The sequence below is a fragment of the Medicago sativa genome, chromosome 8 (genome assembly GCF_051527215.1).
Source record: "Medicago sativa cultivar Bolivia chromosome 8, Bolivia_mono, whole genome shotgun sequence".
NCBI classification, from domain to species: Eukaryota; Viridiplantae; Streptophyta; class Magnoliopsida; order Fabales; family Fabaceae; genus Medicago; species Medicago sativa.
In genome coordinates, this window is record NC_140756.1 from 9,470,604 (window position 1) to 9,476,317 (window position 5,714).

General features: G+C 33.1%; 1 pseudogene; it reads right to left on the minus strand.

The window, feature by feature from the left end:
- Positions 1–1,159: 1,159 nt before the first annotated feature.
- LOC146896753 (hydroquinone glucosyltransferase pseudogene) lies at positions 1,160–3,043 on the minus strand (annotated as a pseudogene).
- Between the last annotated feature and the right edge of the window lie 2,671 nt (positions 3,044–5,714).

Below are 5,714 nucleotides of genomic sequence, written 5' to 3' on the forward strand. Positions count from 1 at the left end.
AGAGGAATGATTTACTTATAGCATACAAATGAGTTCTTGTTTCTTAGATTACTCTAAAAAGTTTAACACTCGATTTTTTTATCAAGTATTATTGTTGTTTTGCGTTTAACGTTGGAGAATTTTGTATCCAAATGTCTAAAATTTAATTAATTACATGTTGATATACTTTAATTATTTTGGTGTTATACTATCACTAGATGTCAAAATTTCGGTGTCTACTATTCGGGTACTAAAATTTCGGTCTACTTTGCGAAGCTATTGTTCTTTAATTCTATGATATTTAGTTTATATGGAGTATTTGATTTATTTGAAGATGTTTCCTAAATTTTTTTATCTTGTAGTGAAAAGCGAAGAAAAAATAAATAAATGAAGCGCTAGTAAAATCATAACAATAAACTAAAAAAGCTTATGATGTATTATGTAAGGGGCCATTTTTTCAAAAAATGCCTAAGGCCCCAAAAACGCTAGGAACGACACGATATTAATACACAAAAAGACACATTATTTACACCGACAACTTTACTTAAGATAAGTGAAAAAAGAAAAAGGACTTACATACAAGGGCGGAGGTCGGAGAGATAAATAATAATAATAATAATAATAATAATAATAATAATAATAATAATAATAATAATAATAATAATAATAATAATAATAATAATAATAATAATAATAATAATAGATAAATAGATAGATAATATTAGATGCAATACCAACTTTCCCCGCATGAAATAAAACATTAAATGGACTTAATTTGGTCTTGGCTTTTCACGCTTTCCAACCCTATTTATTGCACAATGAATGGTCTTTATTGAGAAAAATGTAAGAAAGTAGATATAGCAACTATTCGGCAAAAAAAAAAAAAATTATACTTATTAAGAAAACCAAAACATAGTAGTTTGCAACATAGTTTCTTGTGTTATCCTTGAAATAAGTTTTATAGGAAGATGTAAAAACAATTTTAATTGGTTATTGATTATTGAGAAAATAAAAGAGAGAGCAAATTGAATGCACTTTGCATTTAATTTTCCTTTAAAAAAGATAATTTTTTGAAACAATATAATTATGTATGATAAAAGTTTGTCTTTTTAACTTATAATTTGAGACAAAGAAAGTGAGTTTTTTTTTTCTTCTTATAATTTAGGACGGAGGGAGTATGTGATGATCGAACTCCCTCGAGCTTAATTGATCAAGTTGCAAATTATTCAATGCAAACTATTCGGCAAATACATATTTTCAATTATAATAACGATAAGTTTTCCACTCGAGTACCAAATTCAGAAAGTGCCCTAGTAGAGGAACCATCTTCTGCTAATGCACAAGCTGCATCATCTTTAAGCTTTTCAATTCTTTGTCGAATCTCACTTCGTTCTTCTCCAAGCATTAAATCTCTAACCACCTTAGCAATTTCCTCTCTTTCTGCAATACCATTCTCATTAAATTTTATCTTCAAACCCACTTTAAGCCCCTCTACTAATAAAATAGCATTCAACATTTGATCACCAAACAATGGCCAAGTTACCATTGGCACTCCCGACACAATACTCTCAAGTGTTGAATTCCAACCACAATGTGTTAAAAATCCACCGCTTGAAGTGTGACTTAGGATTTTGGTTTGTGGTGCCCAAAGAGGAACAACTAACCCTTGTTCTTTGGTTCTCTCTAAGAACCCATGTGGTAAGTACTTTAATAGGTCATTATCATCATTTCCTATTGCAGCAATTTTGTAATCTACATCTTTAGAATTACTTGGTTCTCTCAATACCCACAAGAATTTCTGATTACTCAACTCTAACCCCATAGCTAGTTCATCGGTTTGTTGTTGAGATAAAGTTCCTCCACTTCCAAAGCACACATACAAAACTGAGTTTGGTGTTTGATTCTCCAACCACTTCAAACAGATTGAACCATTTGACTCATCAGTACTATTTGAACCAGTTTGTATGATTGGTCCAACCATATACACTAATTTGGTGGTTTTGTTGTGCTCCTCCTGCAAGGCTTTGACTGTACTTGCCTCCATTTTTGCGAAACTATTCACCAAGAAACCATGAGCAAGAGACAAGTTCTTGCAATGTCGAAGAAAAATCGCATAAGCAACACAAGATCGATCATGAAAAAATTCGGGAGGAAGATCTTGGCCACGAATAGGTAGACAACCTGGAATTTGAATAGGGTCAGGGTGATCTTTGTATTCACATGAAATTTGTTCATGCAGTGTCGGAATATACAAGTTGAATGAAGTTATCATGGCAGAAAATGGGAAGTATACAAAAGACAAGAGGTTCAAGTCTTTTGCTATTTCTAATGCTTGACTTGCGAAAGGATCAACAACCAATGCAGACACTGGTGTGCATGTTGAAGTTGAACAAAGTAACCTCAAGGAGTTACGAAGAGATGGCATGGATTGAGCCGTCGCCGCGCCGCATCGTTTTCCAAGATAAAATTGTGTGGTAAGTCTTGTTTGTTTATTGGAGGGAGGAAAGTGCAGTTTATGGATGAAGGAAGAGACTCAAGTAATTTGAGGGTGGCAGGGATTGGTGCATCAATGGTGGGGAAGATGCAAGTGATATGAATGTGGTGATGGAGATGAGTTAGTCTCTTGCAAAACTCAATAATAGAACTTTGGTGGCTAAATAGAGGAATTGAAACTACTGCTATATGAGTTGCTTTAGCCATGGAATTGCGTTTGCAGCTTATGGTTTGGTCATTCAAAATATATAGGGGTAATAGTCATTTTGGTAAGTAGCCATGGTCCTCCAATCTCCAATGCATCGAAATTTTAAAATAGTCTCTAATTGTGCACTTCATTAGTCACAATTGTCTCGACATTAAAATAATTTGTTAGTATTGTCATGTTAGTCCTTCAATGTACTTGCTTATTGTCATAGTAATCCTTATAAGTACTTATTTATTGTCATTTTAGTCCTATATGAGAAGAGTTATTGTGAGTATTGAGAGATTATTTTAGCTTTAGGGACTATTTTGATTAACAAAGTACACAATGAGTGACTATTTTAAAATTTTGATACAATAAAGGATTATTATCACTATTTATTACACATTCAGGAATTAAAATACCTATTACCTCAATTATATATCATACTCTTGAGACAAATATAATATCTGGGTTTGTTTTAATTTCCACATGAAAATCAGTTGTTAGAATTGAATACTAGGCCCCATCCCATCCATAGATTTTAATATATGGTTGTATGTGATATTTTTATTTGACCTGTCAAAAGCTTTACAACCACAAAGTTTAAAAAGTTACTATAAAAATCATATAGTAGGGAAGTGCCTACTAATAATTGTCATAGTGATTAACAATATTATTACATTTTTTTTAAAAATGGAGACCGGCCACAAGCGGCAATCAAATAATATAGATGGAATTTTCCTTTCATTGGATTTGGTTGTATTTGAGTTTCCTTCACAACAATGTTGTTGTCATATATATTGTTGCCTTGTTTAGATGATGCAATTTTTTGGGGTTGATTTCTTGGGATGTTGATTTATCGGAAGTTTTCAACTGAGTTTGTTCTGTCAAAGAATTAACTGCGTCGGTGTCCCCTCCATCTGATAAAAAATGGGAATCAATATTAAAGACATAAAATGTACGATTGAATTTGAAATAGAAAAGATCTTAAAAAAAAAAATTGAAATAGGAAAGATAAAGCATTGTTTGAAAAATACATGATTTAATATTTGTAATTTCTATTTCGAATTTTTTTGTGTCTGAGTTCACACATTTTAAAGAAGTAGGGATCCCCGACCTTTGCATAATATTGTCATTGTAGCTACCAACCGAACTGTAGTTATGAGACTTCAATTTCCAATTTTTGTCGGTAAACATACAAAAATCAAGATTCAAGATTAATAAAGTCAAAATTTATTAACTCAATAGTGGAAAGTGAATAGAACTATGTTATAATATAGGGTGAAATAAGTTTCTATCTCCATAAATATTTAAAAAATTTCAATAAGTTTTGGTCCATCAAATATTTTTCGTCATGATTTTTGATACTTTTTTTAGTCAAATCATGTAGTACTTTCAAATCTTTTATGAATTTTTATAGATATGATTAGAATATTAAAACGATCCCTCGCACAAAAAATTTAGAATTTTTTAACAAAATATATATATATATATATATATATATATATATATATATATATATATATATATATATATGTAATTTAAGATTAAAAGTGGTTCCATCAACACGAGAAAAATATTGTAATACATCAAAAGAAATTGAGATTAGAGATTTTCATAAACTTTTTAATATTGATTTAAGTGTGCAAAATTAATAAGACCAAATGTTCGGATTTAGTATGTTGGACGATGTATCTGTGGAAGGTTGTCCATCGTACCTTCCGATGACAGTGCTTGGAAGGTCCCATGACTTAAGCCTCAATGGTTGAGCGTGGTTGGAACCCTTGTCTTAGACATCGATGGTCGATGTAGAATGCTTATGGAACTCAGATTCCCATCGATGACGATAATCTAGTAGAAAAGGCTATTTGGACAATCATATGGTGGTGGTTGGACGGACCCACATCATCAGCCCTTGATGTGGGGGTATAACTACAAACACTCATATATTCAAGTCAGTAAGTGTGTAATTGAGAGGTTTTTTTAGGTTAGAAAGTGTGTTCCTTGGAAAATGTTGCTAGTTAGTCTTTATAGTGCATGGATTATGGTTCAATGAACCCAAAATCCAAACTTGAACAATTGTCTTTTTAGATAGTTGTAGATAGATCATGATTTGTTTTTTATAGACTGTCCTTGTTCAATTAGTGTTCCTCACTCAAACAGAATGTCATTGTTCCATTATTGCTCTAGGCTGAATCAGACGATCCATGTTCCATCAATGGTCCTGATCACTCCATCTTCCAATGTGTCTCCAGCTAGGGATAGTCTATATGACGGTTCTTTTATAAGCTAATGACTTAGGGTGACCCGACCTGTTTATCGATTAGGCCTTGACTTAGTATGGGATAATTGCATGTGAAGCCGTTAGTTGACAATGTAAGGTGGTGGCTTGTTTAACATTGGACCGAAAGTGTGTTGTATCTCTACTACCTTTAGGGTCCCTCTTCACTGTGTTAGTGTAGTTGAGGGAATTAAATGATGGCTCATAGCAGGACCAAGTCTTTGAAATTAAAGCATGTTGTATATGTGCCCTTTGGGGCCAGTGTCCTTGATAGTGAAAAATTCGTTCTTGGAGGCCTTAAGGGGTCGAACGTTGACTAAGAAGAGAGGTAGATTGTTAATTTATGTAGATCTAACCTTATTGTTGCATGTCAATGATTCTGAAAAGGGGGTACTACACATCTTCTTGATAAAATTGTCTGAAATGTCTTTTAGGTCGTACTGTAGGGGTCAGATGGTCCGAATACAATTTTCGTGGGTCGTTGATAGAGTTTATTCTTGGGAACACGCTCGAATGCATATGATCCATTTGTTAGGATGTCGATGAATGTCTTGGTGTACCTTTGTCAGGGTCGTGGATGGATGATTTGGAGTCCTTTCGTCTTGGGGTTTAAGAAGAATAACTTATAGGCCTTTCATCTTGGGGCTGAGGAAAAATAATTTTGAGGGCTTTGAGCTTGCGATCGTGGAATAATGGTTTCGAGGCCTTTGTGTTTGGGGTTGTGGAAGAATAATTTGGAGGCCTTTGAGTTTGGAGTCGTTGAAAAATGATTTA